The 21,301-nt window shown below is 35.8% G+C and overlaps 1 long non-coding RNA gene across 2 annotated transcripts in view; it reads right to left on the reverse strand.

Moving 5' to 3' along the window:
- Positions 1–759: 759 nt before the first annotated feature.
- Positions 760–21,301, reverse strand: part of LOC141384503 (uncharacterized) — a 77,754-nt gene continuing 57,212 nt past the window's right edge. For both annotated transcript variants that reach the window (XR_012405428.1, XR_012405427.1), the window contains exon 3: positions 760–1,395. This is a non-coding gene — a long non-coding RNA (uncharacterized lncRNA). The remainder of the gene's footprint in view (positions 1,396–21,301) is intronic.

Below are 21,301 nucleotides of genomic sequence, written 5' to 3' on the forward strand. Positions count from 1 at the left end.
AATTGTCTCTAATTCTCTAATTGTCAGACTCTAAATCAGAGTCTCCCTCAACTATCTCATAAAGAGTCCTCTCTGCTTCAGTTCTGCCTCCTACAACATACAGTCATTAATTACATTAAGATGGTCCTGTGTCCACTATAGTGGACATTTAAAAAAGGATGATATTTTGAAACACAAACAATTTAACAGCTTTGAAAGCTAAATGTATTGTTCCAGACACTTTAATATAAACAAATATATATGTAATAATAATAGTAAAAAAAAAACATTTAAAAAACTCAATTTTACATGCCTCTCCTTCCCATAAAATGTGCTTTTTTTTGTATGTCGGCCATTTTGGATGCAGTGTAAGAAGTGGTTCCTAGCATGCCAGCCAATCAAATGACACATCACTAGAAAGCCCAGGATGTCCTCTGAACAGTCCAACTGGACTTAACAGAGTAGCTATAAAAAAAAATCATGAAAACGCAATGTCCACTACAGAGTAAACAAGCCAATGGGGGGTCTCAGGAGGATCTATGAAACGTTTGGGGTGTAAATGTTATGTAGTGCATGCAAGGTAGGCTATATGTAAGCAAAACAGCTTTTGGACTTGACAGTGCTTATGGTTTAGGTATGAGTACTGCTTATTCATTCATCCCCTCAAATACTAGACATACCACATTTCAACATACAATTATTTCTGATAACTGATAATAACAAGAAACTTTTTTGAGAATGAAATCAGGATATCAAGAGAGAATAAAGACTGAAGCTATATTTAAATCCTAGTACTTTTATTTTAAAAACTCAATTTATCTTAGACAAATGAAGAGTTCTGATGCAAAAACCTCTAAATGGCATCTGGAATTTCCCTTAAAAACAAGCATTTTCTCAGTCTCTTATGTTTACTTTAAGGTATTTCACATTAAAGGCAATGAAAATACCCCATTCATCGACATGAAATTAAAATGACTGAATCTACTGTACTCACAAGAGCCTGAGTAAAAAGAAAAGTTTAGATGTTTTTGCATCTGACCTCTTCAAATGTTTCATCTAAAGGAATCATATTTTAATTCAATGTTTTTTGTATCTGCTCTACAGTTTCTCAGCTCCTCAGAGCAGATCACTTTCACACCTCACGCTTTCATTTGTTTTGCAAAAAAAAAAAAAAAAAGTCTTTCGGTGTGGAACATTGCTGTCTAGACGGGCGACATAAAAGAAGCAGCAACTGTTCATGCGTGTCTCTTCCTCACCATTGTCCCTCGTCCCCTCTGCTCTCCTGCATCTCTTTGCCCACTGTCTGCGCAGTATTGTTGGAAGACAATGCGCTGTCACTGACGCTTCCTAAACTTGTTGGGATCTTGCTCTTCTCTCCGCCGCGATCAGCAGGACGGCGGTCACTACAGAGCAGCCCTGCCAATCAGACAAAGTTCAAACATCACCGAGAGTTCAGACCATACGTGTCACATTCAGTGTGCAGATCTGCCTTGTGTACATACACTGAAAAAACTGTTACATATTTTAGCAGTAAACAGCACCGATGTTCATAAAGTACATTACATTATTCTGGAAATGTTTAATTATACAGGGCAACAGTGTGAATCTAGAGTTCTTTAGTTACTTATTTAGCCTTTTAACTTGTCAAATCATTTAAAAACAGAGATAACTCTTAAAAGAAACTTTCACCCAACAATATAATGACCTCACCACTACTCTCCCTCATGTAGTTTCAAATCTTTATTAGTTTTTTTTCTTCTGTTGAACAAAAAAGAAGATATTTTTAAATAATACTGGATGCCCACTGACTTCCATAGTTATTTCTTACTATATGGGTCCCATCAACCAGCATTTGTCAAAATATCTCCTGTGTTCAACAGAAGAAGGAAACTTAAATAGGTTTTGAAAAAGTTAAGGATAAATAAATGACAGAATAGAATTTTTTGAGTGAACTATCCCTTTAAGAGGAAGGACGGTGTCACTGTGATGAAACAAATCAGTTAAAGTTAATATAGGCTAATATTCATTCATTCATTCATTTTCTTGTCGGCTTAGTCCCTTTATTAATCCGGGGTCACCACAGCGGAATGAACCACCAACTTATCCAGCACATTTTTACGCAGTGGATGCCCTTCCAGCAGCAACCCATCTCTGGGAAACATCCCTACACACTCACACACACACTCATACACTACAGACAATTTAGCCTACCCAATTCACCTGTACCACAGGTCTTTGGGCTGTGGGGGAAACCGGAGCACCCGGAGGAAACCCACGCGAAGGCAGGGAGAACATGCAAACTCCATACAGAAACACCAACTGAGCCGAGGCTCAAACCAGAGACCAAGTGACCTTCTTGCTGGGAGGCGACAGCTCTACCTACTGCGCCACTGCCTCGCCCTAGGCTAATATATTACACGATAATAGGTTAATATATGCACATACTAACTTTATAGTTGTATATGGAATACAAAAGAAGAATTAATGAAGTTAATAAAGAAGTAATGAAAGCCAATTTATTTAGCTAACGTATTGTTTTTAAAGTTGCACCAGCTATTCATAACCTAACCTATAAGAGGGACACAGATGCCACTTGTTTTACTGAATGACATGCCAGTAAAACTATGGATGAATATGTACGTCTTGTCTTTAGAAACGTTGCCAGTCGTTTCACTCTCTTATTTTTTTTTCTCCTTCCTGTCCTCGGCAGCCTCTCGGAGGTCTCGTCGGACCAAATCATTTGATCTGAGGCTTTGGCTTCAAATAATTTGCGGTGAATGGAAAGGCCTTCTCTCTTTCAGCACCACTTATCGCCAGTCTAATGACTACATCTCTTCTGCATGCGGCGGCGCGACTTACCCGGCTAATTTATTCTGGGTCGCCTAAAGCCTTCATCACAATGAGGCGCCTCACAAAACAAACGCAGACAAAGCCAATGTTAATTTTCTTATTATCAGCCCCTTAATTATTTGTTGTGTGTGATAAGTGCTTTCAGCGCATGCGATATCAGCAATAACCTTCTGGCTGCGGCGTCAAGGGGCCTTGTTGAGTTTTCCCCTCGTCGCTTTCTCCTCCATTATTAAGACAATGAGGAGCGAACACAAATACCCTTCATTGCGCTGCCTTCTTCTCGAAACAGAGGAATAAATATTATAGATTAATTAATCCACGCTGATTATAATTTAATTATGTCGCCTCCAGAGGCCGAAGCACGCTTTTCTTCCCTTCAGATGTGTTATGTGGCAGGCTGAACATTTATAAGAGCGCGCTCACTCGCGGCCGCTCGGGACCTTTGTTTATGAGTGCATTTGGCTTGCATAAATTTATTCTGCCCATGTATTACAAGCGTTGCGTTTGTCGCCTGCAGTCACAGTTTAGACTGACGTCGAAAAATGAGCGTCTGATCAATTTGGGAGCTTTCCCAATTAGCTCCAGGGTCTTTATTTCCTTCGATGATGATTATGAAGAGGAAATGCCACTGTGTTGTTGTCACTTATTATTGTGAAACAGCCCTCTTTTGAATGCTTGATTCTGATTGGTCGACTACGGAATTCCGCATATTTTTTGCTTTTCTGACTTGCTAGATTTATGTGTCTCATCCAAACAGCAACCTCCCGCTCTCCCCTATGAAGGAAATACAGAAGTAACTGAAACTGCAATTCATCGAAATTCCGCTAGCCTACTGTTAAAATGGCCAACTTTACAGCAGAAAAAGAGGTGTTTACAGCCTGGTACAAAGAACCATTTGGTTGTATATAGCTAATATTACCCTTCATAACAACTGTGAGGGGGGTGAATTGTTCTCATCAGTTTCGCTTATATTAAGTTGTTAAGTCTCAATAAGTAAGGGCGTGGCTACTTGAGTGACAGATAGGTCTTGTTGGTCACGTGACCTCAGCTGATTCCGGCTGATTAGCTGCTGAACTCAGCATATATATCATATTTTTGTGTTGTTTTATGTGGCTTTACACAGTCAGTTGCTTTTTGGTATTATTTCTTATAATCATTAGATGATATGGCATGCTGTGTGCACTTAATTGTGCTCATAAACCATTTACAAGGCCTCCATTACCCAGGTGAGAGAAATTATATACTTATATACTATCTCTATAAATTATCATTATTTTTTTAAGATCCTTTGTCATTTTCTAATGATAAATAATTCTGACTTCAACTGTATATTCATATATATCTAGCAATTGCAATCAGTTGCAATCAGAATTATTAGACAAGTTATTGTATAATGATGGTTTGTTCTGTAGACTATCGAAAAAATATATACTGTAGGTTAAAGGGGCTAATAATTTTGACCTTAAAAGGTTTTTTTTTTTAAATGTAAAACTGCTTTTATTCTAGCCGAAATAAAACAAATAAGACAAATATTATCAGACACATTGTCAAAATTTCCTTGCTCTGCTAAACATCATTTGGGAAATATTTAAAAAAGAAACAAAAATTCATGGGGGGCAAATAACTCTGATTTCAAATATATATATTTAAAATATATAACTATATAAAATAGATTTTTTATTATTATTATTTATTATAATTATTATTAAAAAATATATATATTATAAAAAAAATCTATTTTATTTTATTTTCATACATTTTAAATGCAGCTTTCAGGATTTTTTTCACATTACATTCGATCAAATACTTGCAAGTTAAAAAAGTAATATGAATTATTGCAAGTTTAAAATAGTTTTCTACATTTTTTATTATCAGCGTTGAAAAGAATTTTGCTGCTTAACAGAACTGATTAGTAATATCTCAAAGAACATAATTTATTTTTGAAATAGAAATATTTCATTAGAGTATCTTTACTCTCACTTTAAATCAAATTAATGCATGCATCGAAACAAAATGAACTTATTTACTTATTACAATAATGACTGACTTTACATTGCTCATTGCGTACTCATAAAAACAATGTGTTTGGATTTCTCCTACACAAATAACTGTCAATAAAGACCAGTTTAAAACAACAAGTTGATTTCAAACCCAACCACGCCAACTGGCAGCCCGTTGACCTTTTGCGCAAAGCATGTCTAATTGTGCAACCTGCGCCTGTTTACTGATCACAGCAGAGCTACACCTGTAAGCATGACGGAGCAGGTGGCGGAGAGTGCCAGGAAAGTGTATGCAAATAACCACATCTTCAAGAGCCTCTATTTTAGCAGTGAGAGTGTGTATGCGTGTGGGTGTGTGTCTAATTTAAGCCAGCTCTCAGCTGCCCATCTGCTGGTGTCCACTGGTGTAGGTCTGCTCCACCAGCTCAACACACATTCCTCCTGTGGCCTTGTGCTAGACTTGTAACCCAAGCCGCCGGTACAGGTGCAGTGTGTGCAAGGTGTCTGTCTGTCTCTTTCTCTCCCCCACAGAAAAGAGGCAACATTTTCAAATGTGTAAAAACAGCTTAATTCAAAGATCTACATTAAAGGTGTGAGACAAAGTTGACAGAAAAATTTCCACGATCACACTTTAGATATAAACATTATTTTAGTTAAGATCAGTATGTTTATTAAAGAATAGTACAGCATGCATTAGTCATAGTTAATGCATTACAATGAACATCTATCCATCCATCCATCCATCCATCCATCCATCCATCCACCGATCTATCTATCTATCTATCTATCTATCTATCTATCTATCTATCTATCTATCTATCTATCTATCTATCTATCTATCTATCTATCTATCTATCTATCTATCTATCTATCTATCTATCTATCTATCTATCTATCTATCTATCTATCTATCTATCCATCTATCTATCCATCTATCTATCTATCTCTAGCATTTACTAATGCATTATCAAATTCCAAAGTTGTGCTTGTTAGCAGAAGTTAATGCACGGAGAGTAAGCAAGGACCAACATTGTATTTTCATAAATATTAACAAAAATTAATAAACACTGTAAATATATTATTCATTGTTTGTTTATTTCAGTAAATATGTTAACTAATGGAACCTTATTGTAAAGTGTAACAATTTGCATAACAACTTATTTTCACAAGCTTTATATATATATATATATATATATATATATATATATATATATATATATATATATATATATATATATATATATATATATATTTTTTTTTTTTTTTTTTTTACCAAATCATTCAATGGAGAATATTTCATTGTGTGCTAGCCATATATTTTGTTACTTTCTCCTTTTGTCAATTTCTGCAATAGTTATGAAACCTTTCCATGTTTTCACTGAATGCTCAAGGTCGGTGCCGCTATTTTTCTCAATGTTGGAAAGGATTATTGAAAGATTGGCCCTTGATTTTAACAAAATACTTGGTATTTTTGGTTGTAGATATTCTTATGTAGACAAGAAATTAAGCACTACTGCCAAATTTATAGGTGGAAAGGTAAAATTGAGGACTTTTGAATGGCTTGCAGGCTTCATCTTAAAGGGCGAGTTGTTGATACTGTTAGCCCATTAGCAGTATTAACTGAATCAAAAATGAGGGTAGACTAAAATATTATTTAAATAACCCTACAATAAAGTTTTTGTCGTGAAGTTGTGAATTGCATCATGGGACCTAGATCTCTGTTGTTTGGACTTTTGATGTTGAAAATTTAACTCTACAGTTTAACAAAGTGAGTTTTAGTGACATTTTAGAAGTTTGCAATAATATATGGAGAAATAAGTTTTTAATATAACATAAAAAGTAATGGCAGTTTATTATAAGGTTTTTGTAGCATAATATACGACACCAAACCCAGACTATATATATATATATATATATATATATATATATATATACACATATATATATAAATATATATATATTTTTTTTGTGGGGTTGTATTTTACACTACTGCAAAAAATGTTTTCAAACAGTTATATTTGATTTACCAAAGTCAGACAAGTGGCAATTTCACATCCAACACATCCATAACGGAGAGGTGTCACATTCATAACCAAGATTTTTCCTCAAAAATGCACAAAATATCAAATAAAATTAAATCATTTATTTTTGTTCTATAGAGAGCCAACTTTTATCCTTCTGTTTAGCATTATTTCTTTTGGGTTGTGCAAAAAAAAAAAAAAAAAAAAAAAAATATATATATATATATATATATATATATATATATATATATATATATATATATATATATATATATATATATATATATATATTTATAAAGGGTTTCCTTATTTTGGTGAAACCTAACTTTTTTTCATGGCAAGGTTGACATTTGCAAGGAATTGCTCATGCATGATGTTTTGATTGATTAAAGATGTCATGAAGCTCACAGCTCTTCTCCATACATCATCATCATCTTCATGAGCGGTGCAGGATTCCTCAGATTCCTCCATGCTGGACTTTAGCTGCTGTGTGTCCACTGACAGGGCTAAAGGTCTGATTGCTTTTCCTACCTCCCACATGCTGAACAGGTGCCGCGTCCCATGGGACTGTTAAAGCTCCCGCAGTGAGTGTTTGAGTCATGTGCTGAAGGCTGACCTCTGACCCTGAACGGCACCTGCTCGGACTGGGCCGGAGGACACTGCAGCATCTGCCTGCTTTTGATCATCAGATTTGAGTGAGTTTACCGGATATGGCTGTTTTAATAGATGACATTGATATTGACATCTGCAGAACAGCCAATGCAATTTAACTCAGCTATCTGTCTATTTAGCTACTTGTTTGTATAATAATGATATTCACACAGCATGCAAATAAGAATATGCTTTAGCATTATGAAGAATACTGAAGTTAGATTTAGATCGTTAATTTACAGAAAATGTCTACGTCTGTTTAAAATATTCCATACATTAAACCTTATATGCAGGGTGTTAGATATAATCCAACTACGTATTAAATTAGTATACTAATATTTTGATGACTTGCCTAAATAATCTAACTTGACTGGTTAAGATAATTAAGCTTTAAGTTGCATTTTAAGCTGAATACTAGTATCTTGCTAATTAATTATATATGTATTAATTAACATTATTTAATTACACCAATAGGTAGGTAGACAGACAGAAAGACAGACAGACAGACAGACAGAGAGGCGGACAGACAGAGATAAGTGGATAAATACATAGACAGACAGACAGGCGGACAGACAGACAGACAGACAGGTAGGTAGATAGGTAGATAGGTAAATAGACAGACAGACAGACAGACATACTAGTAGACAGACAGACAGACAGACAGAGATAAGTAGATAATTACAGACAGACAGACGGACATACTAGTAGACAGACTGACAGACAGAATGACAGACAGACATACTAGTAGACAGACAGACAGAGATAAGTAGATAATTACACAGACAGACAGACAGACAGACAGGTAGGAAGGTAAACTGACAGACAGACAGACAGACAGACAGACAGACATATTAGTAGATAGATAGACAGACAGACAGACAAGTAGACAAACAGACAGTCAGACATACAGACAGACAGACAGACAGACAGAGAGAGATAAGTAGATAGATACATAGACAAACAGACCGACAGACAGACAGACAGACAGGCAGACAGACAAACAGACAGAGATAAGTAGATAGATACATAGACAGACAGACAGGCAGGCAGACAGACAGAGAGAGAAAAGTAGATACATAGACAGACAGACAGACATACTAGTAGATAGACAGACAGACAGACAGACAGGTAGACAGACAGACAGACAGACAGACAGACAGACAGACAGAGATAAGTAGATAGATACATAGACAGACAGACATACTAGTAGATAGACAGACAGACAGACAGGTAGGTAGACAGACAGACAGACAGAGATAAGTAGATAGATACATAGACAGACAGACATACTAATAGATAGACAGACAGACAGACAGGTAGACAGACAGACAGACAGGTAGACAGACAGACAGACAGACAGACAGAGAGACAGAGATAAGTAGATAGATACATAGACAGACAGACATACTAGTAGATAGACAGACAGACAGACAGACAGACAGACAGACAGACAGGTAGACAGACAGACAGACAGACAGACAGAGAGAGAGAGAGAGAGAGAGAGAGAGAGAGAGATAAGTAGATAGATACATAGACAGACAGACATACTAGTAGATAGACAGACAGACAGACAGACAGGTAGGTAGACAGACAGGTAGACAGACAGACAGACAGAGATAAGTAGATAGATACATAAACAGACAGACATACTAGTAGATAGACAGACAGACAGACAGACAGACAGGTAGGTAGACAGACAGACAGAGAGATAAGTAGATAGATACATAGACAGACAGACAGACAGACAGACAGACAGACAGACAGACAGACAGACAGAGATAAGTAGATAGATACATAGACAGACAGACAGACATACAGGTAGACAGACAGACAGACAGACAAGTAGATAAAATGTTTGATTACAAAAAATATGTCAACATACACAGACACATTTTAATCAAAGCGCGTTATGAACACTTTTATGAACAAGTTTGCAAATCACATGTTGGGGATCTGCCAGTAAAAACATTTTAAAACACTAAATGGAAGGTTCAGTTAAGGATTTGTTCACTTTTCATTTTGTTGGACATTAGTAACTCTAAAAGCTTCAGTATGGCTGGGTATTGAAAGTGACTCCGTTAGATTTACGTTTTAATATCCAGAGCATAGAGTCCAAGCACACAGTCTGCCTTGAAGCAAACGCCAGTTCCAGCAACCAGTGCATTTATGAGAATTGTTTGTATACCTCCTGCTAGAATTTACGATTTAATGCTTTTCATTTCATCTACTTTTTCTCCAAATTCTAAAACAGCTTAATCAAATGTGTCATTCGTAAGTAACCCGTGCAAACCCCAGAGATAAAATGCCACAAATTATGACGATGGCTTGCATCAGATTGAAAGATCACAGACTTGGCCTCACCTCAGTTGAACTGTAGTTGATTTAGACATGATTATAAATATGGAGTTGAGTTACAGTGTGCTCTTTTCATTCTGTTTGTCTGGAGATCCTCCAGTAGTGCCCTCTTATGATGTTTAAATTTGCTGGCAAATGCGTCTGTTTCGAGTTGAAAGAAAACCAAACCATTACCACATGCAAAGACTGCGGAGGATAAAACAGACACACAAACCTAAAGCAGTGATGCTGCATGTTTATTTTCAGCACGGCCACCGTTTTTTCTTTTCATGTTAACAGTTGAGAAAAGGTACAAAAGAGAGGTGAGGAGTTGTTAAACAGAACCTGAATGAGTCCTGTCACATGTGGCAGCACTGGGTGGGAACATCGGTGAAACCACAAGAACGAGGAGATAAATAAAGCATGGCCGCGACTTGCCTCTCAGCTGGAGCTCGACTGCACGGATCGTGAAAGAATGTGGAAGTCCACATCTCCCCGCCGCCACAATTGGCACTTCTGTCACTTGTGTGGTTTTGCCTCACCCTCTCTTGCCTCGTTTGAGGCGACGATGATGCGAGGTGGAATGCAAGTGTGAGGACAGCACTTAAACAACGTGCAAACAACTCAGAACGAGTGTCTCCTGAGAGAGACAGACAGACAGAGAGACAGAGAGATAGAGCAGAGAACTCAAACCAGAGATTGGGAATATGAATGTACTCTGTAAAAAGTGATTAGTTATTTAAAGTAAGTAAATCAACAATGTAAGTACACTACCTGACAAAAGTCTTCTTGTCGATCCCAGTTTTAAGGGCAAAAAAATAATAACTTGACTTCTAGTTGATCATTTGGAAAAGTGTCAGAGGGTAGATTTTTCTGATGAATCATCATGGACCCAAGATTCTCACAAAAATCTGTCAAATTTGGTGAAGGGAAAATCATGGTTTGGGGTTACATTCAGTATGGGGGTGTGCGAGGGATCTGCAGAGTCGAAGGCAACATCAACAGCCTGAGGTATCAAGACATTAGTGCTGCTAATTACATTACAAACCACAGGAGAGGGCAAATTCTTCAGCAGGTTAGCGCTCCTTATACTTAGCTCAGCCTCCATATCAAAGTCACTGAAAGCAAAGGAGTTCAAGGTGCTCCAGGATTGGCCAGCCCAGTCACCAGACATAAAGCTTATTGAGCATGTCTGGGGTAAGATGAAGGAGACATTGAAGATGAATCCAAAGAATTTTGATGAACTCTGGCAGTTCTGCAAGAACGCTTTCTTTGCCATTTCAGATGACTTTATTAATAAGTGATGAGTCATTTCAGTTCAGTCTTTCTCTGAAGGGTGGCAAGAAACAATAAAAAGCTGATCCTTCCTATATGCAACCCATACCCCCGAACCACCAGGGTCCGCCCCTTGCTCTTAAATGTGAAATTGTTCTGTGGATTCACTTCGTTTAGGCATGAAAACACTTTGAAATAAATAGAAAAATGACGCGATTCCTCTTCCTTTTCATTACAGGTGCCGTCACCCCTCCTATGCAATCCTTAAAACAGTCACATAATGGTGCATGACTGTCAGCTGACGCACTCCATAGTGATAAATAGATGAGGTTTCCCAAACGGATTCTGTACACGCGACTTTAAGTGGAGTGAAAGTCTGGCTTTTGGGTGCGTTTAAACCGATATACACATAATTAATATTAATAATATCTACAGATGTCGATCTTGGTGTTTTTTTTTTCAAGCACAACTAGTTTCGTCTTAAATGAGCATAAAAAGTTAGGAATTATATTGTTAGATGTGTGCATTTTTAAAGTGACACCTGTTATTTAATGTAATCAAACGAAAAAATCTAAATAAATAAATCATTCATTGGTTGCTCTTTAATCAGAATGTGTACGTTATACAGTCAAAAAAAGGCTGAGATTTGATAGCTTGAATCTATTTAATTAAAACAGCTATTAATTTTAATAAGCTGAACTGTTTGCTAATGTATTTGCTGCTAATGTATATATTTATTTTTTCTTTTGTAAATAATAATAATAAAACATGTTACTAACCTTTTAACTGTTTATTTACAATGAAACAGCTCCATATGAACATATTCAGTAATTTGGGGATTTTTTTAAAGGGGGGGGGGGGGGGGGGGGGGGGGGGTGGTCCCTCATTATGGTGATCATATCCCTTATTTTCACATCCCAATGTTGACAGGTATGATTCTATACTGAACATTATTCCTGTTAAGTTACAAGACTTTTGTCTAAGCAGAGTCAGACCTTACTGTCCTAATAAAATAATTACAAATCAAGGCATGATCATATTTTATTTTGGTAAAATAAGCGGGATCTAGAGGCCTTTGCCTTTCATATAAGCCACTTCTGATACCAAATGATCAACCACAAGTCAAGTTATTATATGCTGTTCCTAAAACTTGGATAAGCAACAAGACAGCGTAGTGTAGTCATGATCACTGGCAGAGGTCGGTGCAGGCAGCAAACAGGATAAACAAAGAAACAAGACAAAGGTCTAAAGGGACTGTAAGACTAGACAAAGAAAACGCTTCTCAATGTTACAGGTAAACATACAACAAGACTCAGCAATGTGTGTGTGTGTGTGTGTGAGAGAGAGAGACAGGTGAATATATGGTGCATGTAATCTGTCTGACAGATTTGTAGTTCTCCAGCAATCTGCAACTGCTAGATCGCTGGCGATTGTGACATAGCATATCTGTAAATATTTTAAAAGAAAAGCAAACATTCATTTAGAGTCACACGCTAAAAGAGCTCATCGTTTCCTCATTTAATTACAGCAGCTGTAAGTCATAGAGTTTCCTGAGAATGGGCCAAAATCAAATTGCTGGAGCTTTTCCTTATGGAAAGGAGGATTAAAACTCACTGGATCACAAACAGCCAGGAATATGCATGATATGAGCAGACCAAAAGTGATTGACAGCAGTATGATTTGGTCAGCTGTAGGGAATAAACAGGGTCGAAGCAGCACGAGTATCACTGATATCAAATCCTCCTCGGATGAATCAACACATTAAAACAGACATGCAATGATGGCTGTCTTCTTGATTTTTGCTTTTACAAAACCCATAACAGGTTCTCCTATGGCTTTAAGGTTTACAATGCAGCTAAACGTAGAATTAGCTACACATTTATACCAAATCACCATTCATTATTTATCATTTTTTCCATCTTAATGCCATTAGGGTCACTTAAACTACAGTTAAATTCAGAACTATTAGTCCTCCTGAATTATTACCCCCCTGTATATTTCTAAGCATAATAGCTTTAATAACTAATTGCTGATCTATTTTATCTTTGCCATAATGACTGTAGTATTTCACTAGATATTTTTCAAAACACTAGTATTCAGCTTAAAGTGCAATTTAAAGGTTTAATGATGTTAATTAGGCATGTTAGGGTAATTAAGCAAGTCATTGTTTAATGATGGTTTGTTCTGTAGACAATATTGCTTAAGGGAGCTCGTAATATTATATTTGAAATGTTTTACTTTTGTTTTTTTAAATTATGCTTTTATTCTAGCCAAAAAAAAAAACTAAACATTAAGACTTTCTCCACAAGAAAAATATTATGGGAAATACTGTGAAAAATTCATTGCTCTCCTAAAGATCATTTAGAAACTATTAAAAAAAAAAAAAAAAATCACAAGATTTCAACTGTATATTTTACATAGTGTAAAGCAATGAACACTTTGGATTGTAGTGTCCAAACACCCATTAGGGACCAAAGAATTATTAAATGGACACACTACTGTAGGCTCGGCTGTTTAAAGCACTGCTCCGTGTCCCTCAGACATGCCACTGTAAAATGTGATGTGCAGTTAACAACGTCACACTGTAAAATCTGAAATAGACTGTGTGATACACATCTCGTCTCTCACTGGAATGGAAAGTGCGCAGCACACCATCTATGCAGTAAATATAATTTATTATTGTCAGGGACTAGAGTTATTGTCAGACATTTTACTCTAGTAAATATTTCTAAGAAAATGTTTAGGAAATAAGCAGCTAGGAAATATTTTATATTAGAATTGATTTTTGTAGGGGCGGCGCAGTGGCTGAGTGGTTAGCAAAAATGTCACTGGTTTGAGCTTCGCCTTGGCCAGTTGGCATTTCTGTGTGGAGTTTACATGTTCTCTCCGTGTTTGCGTGGGTTTCATCCGGTTGCTCCGGTTTCCCCCACAGTCCCAAGACATGCACTATAGGTGAATTGAATAAGCTAAATTGTCCATAGTGTTTAAGTGTCAATGTGAGAGTGTATGGGTGTTTCTCAGTACTAGGCTGCGGCTGGAAGGACATACATAAAACAAAAGCTGGATAAGTTGGCGGCTCATTCTGCTGTGGCGACCCCTGATAAATAAAGGGACTAAGCTGAAGGAAAATGAAATTAATGAATGAATGATTTTTGTAGGATTATGTGGCATTGAAGCATGCTAAAGACAAAATCTCAACCAGAGAAAAGCTATAAAAAACACATTTACCTAGAAAACAGGTTTTTTAAATGAAATAGTATAAGACTATTTGTGTAGTATTACAAATTATACATGTGTGTAGTTGGCAAACATGCAGTAAAATGCTTTTTTTTTGTGAAATCCTTTAAGAAAACGTTGGTACATTTATGCAGCTTGAGTTTGGGTTTAAGGGGTCACATTCTTTATCAACTCTTTCACAGTTTTTTTTTTTTTTTAGATTAATACTGAACTGAAAAATAAATAAAAACAATAATGTTGTCTTAATATCTGATTTAAAATAGCATAACACTAGAGAACATGGTTTTCAGTGACAAAATTAATCCAGAGGCCATGTTTTCAGAAACATATGTATGATTGACAAAATGATTGCGATTTTACTAAAATTGCTCCTTGTAAAATTAGACCTGAGGTATAAATGAATGATTTTACAGTTTTCTTTTTAATTTATAAAAGTCGTAATTTATTGAACTATGCTTGAGACAATCACACAATGGAACAGTTTGGAGATTTGGCTAATAACATTTTTTTTATAACAGCTGATTTTATAACAAAGTCTATGGAAGACAAAGACATGTTTAACCATTTACTGCATTTAAATGATCATACTGTAAAAATATATAAATTTAGACATGTAATATTTCATAATTCCTTTGTTTTCCTTCGACTTAGGCTCTATTTAAAAGGTTGACACAGTGGAATGAATTGCCAACTATTCCAGCTGCAACCCAGTACTGGGTAACCCACACACTCATACACACACATACACTCATAGACTACAGCAAATTTAGTTTATTAAACTCACCAATATAGCGCATGTCTTTGGACTGTGAGTAAAACCAGAGCATTAGGAGAAAACCCACGCCAACATGGGGAGAACATGCAAACTCCACACAGAAATGATAACTGACCCAGCCAGGACTCGAACCAGCAATATTCTTGCTGTGAGGCGACAGTGCAAACTATTGAAAAATATTATACCCCGTATTTCAAAATGTATATATAAAAAAAAAAACAAGTTAAATGAGTAATTGCCTTCAAACATTTACTAGTATGTTGTAATACTTTGTCAAATGGTAATGAAGAGCTTAATAAAAACATGGTCATTTGCTCTGAACTGACATTTGCAGAAACATACCCGTACTCAGAAATAACTTGCATAGTTTATCTGAATTATACATATTAATAGTTTAACCTTTTTATTCATAATGCAATATTAAGTCAACAAATACCCTAAAATATGGTAGATTAGATTCACAATATTCATAAAATAATGCATTTTTAAAATAAAGATTCAAACTGAAAATGGCGTCATTACAGTTGATTTTAGTGGACTAATAATCATGACTAAATTAAGATGAAGTTTTGAGATGCAATCCAACATTATTGCTACAGACAGTGCGACTGAACTTTTGACTTCAGATGTTGACAACAAGATTGTTTCCCGTTTTAACTGTTTGTGGTCTGGACCTAAATTATTCTATCAGTCATCACTTCAAAGTCAACAACCAAGCGTTCAAAGGACACAAGATCTACTATTTGTTTAAAATATGCCAGCGAGTCACAGTATATTTTCTGCACTAAGCATAATTTGGCTCCATTAAAATACAAGACACAAGCAGTTTGAAAGAGTCTTTGCGGATGAGAAATGCTCATCTTTGTTTGAGTCCTCGATAGGACAGTCCTAATCACACTCAGACAGACATTTGACTTGCGGCAAGTCTGGTCCACATTACAGCTTATTCTGCCCAAGATCCAACTTCTTCAAAAGCAAGAGACCATAAAACAACCATGCACAATTAGTTTAGTTTTTTTGCATGTTGCTTATCTGATGTCTGTTTGGTAATAACTGATCAGCATGCCAAAAAACACTAAATATGCAAAACATGCAGGATTCATAATTAAATAGTATGTTGTGATAGTCCATATCACTAGCCAATAGTCTATATTGCAAATTTTAAAGCACTTCCTTTGAATTTATTCATCCAAAATTAAACGTATTCCATAATTTTGTTTTTATTACTAGATTTAGCAATTCGGCATCAAAAAAATCATAGTGCCCTACTGTAGTTATTGGTCTTTGTCCCTTACAAATATACTGAGCACCTAAAGTTTTTCAAATTCTAAATAAAAGAAAAAAAATATATATATACACACACACACACACACACACACGTATATATACACCGCTTTTTAAGTCTTTGATTCTGATTCTGAATTTTTTTGATTCTGAATTTGAGTTTAGAATTGCAGGTATATTTTGCATCTTCATGAAAACCTCAATAATTTTGACTCATACTCTTATATTTCTGAGTATTCCTACAAGTGGTTTTGTGGTCCAGGGTCACAAATTTGTTCATATGTCTATCGTTTGACCATTAAAAACCAAGCCAAGGCAAGAAGTCAAGAAAAGCCAAGTCAAGTCAAGAAGTCAAGCCAAGAAGACAAGTCAAGCCAGGTCAAGTCAAGTCAAGTCAAGTCAAGTCAAGTCAAGTCAGGCCAAGTCAAGTCAAGTCAGGCCAAGCCAAGTCAAGTCAAGAAGTCAAGCCAAGCCAAGCCGAGTCAAGTCAGGCCAAGCCAAATCAAGTCAAGAAGTCAAGCCAAGCCAAGCCAAGTCAAGTCAAGTCAGGCCAAGCCAAGTCAAGAAGTCAAGCCAAGTCAGGTCAGGCCAGGCCAAGCCAAGCCAAGCCAAGCCAAGCCAAGCCAAGCCAAGCCAAGCCAAGCCAAGCCAAGCCAAGCCAAGCCAAGCCAAGCCAACCCAACTCAATATGTCAAGCCAAGAAGTCAAGCCAGGTCAGGTCAAACCAAGTCAAGTCAAGTCAAAACGTCAGGCCAAGTCAAGAAGTCAAGCCAAGCCAAGTCAAGTCAAAAAGACAAGTCAAGCCAAGTCAAGTCAGGTCAGGTCAGGCCAGGCCAGGCCAAGCCAAGAAGTCAAGTCAAGTCAAGTCAAGTAAGGTCAGGACATGTGTGGACATAAAATGAAACAAAATGTTGTGTCTTGCAGGAACCACGGTTCTACGAACAGTACATAAACATAACCATAAATATGAACACAACACTGGACGCAAGAGTGGTTTTAAATTTTATGCTTTTGAATCGCATTATGGGACCTTGATCTTTCCTTCAAAAGATTTTGATGTTGAAAAGTTAGAAAATTTGACTTTTATTGACAATTTTCATAGTTTAAAGTGATATATTGTCTGCGTTGGTGTATTATATTACCCTGCAAAAACCTTGTAATGAACTGCCAGTACATTATCTGACATTTTACAAACTTTTAGTTTTAAATAAAACTATCTAAATATTATTTCTTAAACAATATCTTGTCTCAAACTACTAAAATGTCACTAAAAGTCACACTGCTGAATTTAATTTTCAACATTAAACTGAGCAGAAATAAAACTCTTATAATGCATTTCACCACCATAAATAAACAGAAATCACCTGTTAAAATGGAACCTGTTAATTAACAGATTTTTTTTACAGTGCAAGAGCTACACATTTGAGATAAAACAGCTTAGTCTGACAGGAAATGTTGGGAATCCCAGCACTAGACCGTCAAGTACACAGTGTGTCGTACACTATTTGCAACGCACCCTTGACCCAGTCATGTCTTTCAGTAGATCATTACACAAGTGTTTCTCCAGTCTGCCTCCATAATTAAGTGAATCATCCATTGGCTCCGCAGCCTCCCTGGACTGCGGTTAATTCCAGAGGAGAGGAAAAAAGAGTGGCGTATAAAATGAGGTTTGCAGTGATGAGGTGTGGGTCTGACAGGTGCGTCGTGATCAGGACAAAGTTTCGCCATCGCACTGACTTCGCTCAGCCCACGTAGTAAACACACTCATTAGGCAACGGCCCGTCCCATGAGAGATAGCATGTTTGACATTATTAATTGGCTTTTCTGTAGAAGGAGTCAAGCAGATGAAAAGGTTTATCATGCTGAAATAATTAATTTTTGCCCCAGAATTTGCTGACAGTTCACTTATTCTGAACGCAAGAAGGAGAGAGAGAAAGAGTCGCTCTCGATTATTTTAGGCTTCATTTTTCCCCCCGCTCTCTTTCAATCCGTCCTGTTTCTGCTCCTCTTATTTCTTCTCGGATGGGAGGAGACGTATTAGCCTGCAAAGATTTGAATTTGTAACAGAAAAAATAATTAAATGAAACGTAATTAACTCTAACCTGTATAAAAGGCAGGGCTTGGTTTTTATCTCCCTTCCTTTTCAGAGGGCAAAAGATTAGCCACATGTTTTGAGACCGCTGTTGCATACAATTAATTCACAATTAATTCAAATTAAAGTGGAAATTATGTAGTACGATAATGGCAAAAATCATGACATAATACCTTTAATCTCCTCGGCTATCTTTGCCCTCCACGGCCCCATAATTACTTTAATTAATGTCATAGAATATTATACATTATGAAGCGCACCTGAATTCTGCCAATGTCAATATCTGACCTGATGAAAGAGGATTCAGCACAATACTCTTATTAAATACTGAATGTTTAATATGTCCTACGTCCATTTTGACTTGGGCGTATATTGGTCTTTCAAATTAGAGATTCTTTATAGACGGATTCAGTCTGTCCCCTTTCTATCAAAGCTATTTGGCAAGAGGACCAAAGCAGAAAGCCTCCCGATTTAAGTGAAAATGCGTGAATAATTACTTAAATTTGTTTAACTATTGTTATACCTACCTACCGACCGACCAAATCAATCAATCAATCAATCAATCAATCAATCAATCAATCAATCAATCAATCAATCAAAATAACATGTTTAATATGTCCTATGTCCATTTCGGCCATTTTCAAATTAGAGCTTCTTTATGGACGGGTTCAGTCTGTCACTTTTTTTATCAAAGCTATTTTGCAAGACAACCAAACAGAAAAGCCTCCCAATTTAAGTGAAAAAGCATGAATAATTTCTTAAATTATTGAACTATTGTTATACTGAAAAGAAAAAAAACATCCATTAGATCAATCAATCAATCAATCAATCAATCTGTCTTTACAATAATACAAACTAAGCTTGTATTTGTGATATACTTTCCCTCTAACTTAATCAAAATACATAAACAAATAAATATAAACTAAAGTATACTCTTCCCCCTATCAAAATCCATAGGAAAAATGATCAAAACCAGTAAAATAAAATAAAATATACCCCCCCCCATCTAAACCCATATGAAAAACAAATAAAATAATATAATTAAAATAAAATATAACATATATACCCCCCCATCAAAACCCATAGGACAAATATAATGCATAAAATAAAACATATTTTTAGTATAAAATAAAATAGAACATAAAATAAAATAATAAAATAAAATATACAAATACTCTTCTCCAATCAAAACCCATAAATCAAACAATAAAAACAAATTAAATATAAAATAATAATAATAATAATAAATACTCTTTCCCCTATTTAAACCCTTAAAACAAACAATAAAAACAAATAAAAGTAAATAAATTTAAATAAGTCTTTTTGCCCATCCAAACCCATAGGACAAATATAATAATGTTATTATAAATAAAATTAAAAAACATGTTTTTTTTTTGCATAAAATGAAATAAATGAAATGAAACATTTAAAATACTCTTTTCCCTCCTTTCAAAACCTATAGGACAAAAAATCAAAATAAATAAAAACGAAACAAATAAAATAAAATAAGATAAAATATACTCTTTTTTTTACTCTATCAAAACCCATAGGACAAATATAATAATGTTATTATATATTAAATAAAACACTTTTTTTTTTTGCAAGCAAGCAAATAAAAATATTTTTGTATAATAATAACCAGATCGTATTTATTCATTTTTTAGCATTTTATTCTTAAAACCAACCTGAAAGATTATTCCAAATTATTTCTGCACTCTAAATAAAGAAATAAATATTAATTAAAAATAGAAGATTTGTGTGAATCCACCTACCAGGACCCAACTGGATCTCAAGAGAAAAAAACATTTACACATTTACAACACAAGATCTGTGAAAAGCACCAGCGAAATCAACTACAGTAAAAGAGCACTTGCTAGTGGCTTATGTGTGCACAACAACATGAAATCCGGTCGACAGACAGCCTGCTGACAGACGGACTCGACCCGCCATCCTTTCAACATTACCCACAACCACTTACTCTCACTCAGCCTTATAAAGCCTCGTATACACTGCCGACTTAATAGCATCAGCGGTTATACTGAAAGGTGAAGACAGGATTTTCTGCACTTCAAGTAGCACGTCAGCCATGTTAAGAGCATTTGCTATGTAAACATGTCATTAATACCAATGATACGATTGCAATGCTGCTTCATTTAATCCCAAACCACAAGCACTCGGATCATTAAGTTGCTGAAAGGAAACCTCATGTTGAGCCAAAGGCAAGCATTGTAAACATGTTAAAGTATCCGTTAATTAAGCAGTTATTTACTTAATACGAAACAAACCTGTCTTTGGATTAAAAGTAGTTTATTTTATGAGGAGAAGTCTACACTGCAGTATGTGACAAAAGTCCTGTTGCCTATCCAAGTTTTAGGAACAACAGATAACTTGACTCCTAAGAAGTGGCTTACAGTTTTCCCCTTGTTGGGTTACAGCTGGAAGGGCATCCGCTGCGTAAAAACGAGCTGGATAAGTTGGCGGTTCATTACGCTGTGGTGACCCCAGATTAATAAAGGGACTAAGCTGAAAAGAAAATGAATGAATAAATGAATGAATGAATGAATGAATGAATAAAGTGGCTTACAGTATATGAAAGGCAAAGGCCTCTAGATTACGCTTATTTTAGCAAATGCTTTTATTTTTATTTATTTAATTAAGACAGTAAGGTCTGACTTTCCTGAGACAAAAGTCTTGTCACTTAACACAAACAATGTACAGTATATAATATAAAGTCATGGTCCAGTGGTTTGTAATGTAATGGGCAGCATAAATGTCTTGATACCTCAGGCTGTTGATGTTGCCA

The sequence above is a fragment of the Danio rerio genome, chromosome 1, assembly GCF_049306965.1.
Source record: "Danio rerio strain Tuebingen ecotype United States chromosome 1, GRCz12tu, whole genome shotgun sequence".
Classification (NCBI taxonomy): Eukaryota; Metazoa; Chordata; class Actinopteri; order Cypriniformes; family Danionidae; genus Danio; species Danio rerio.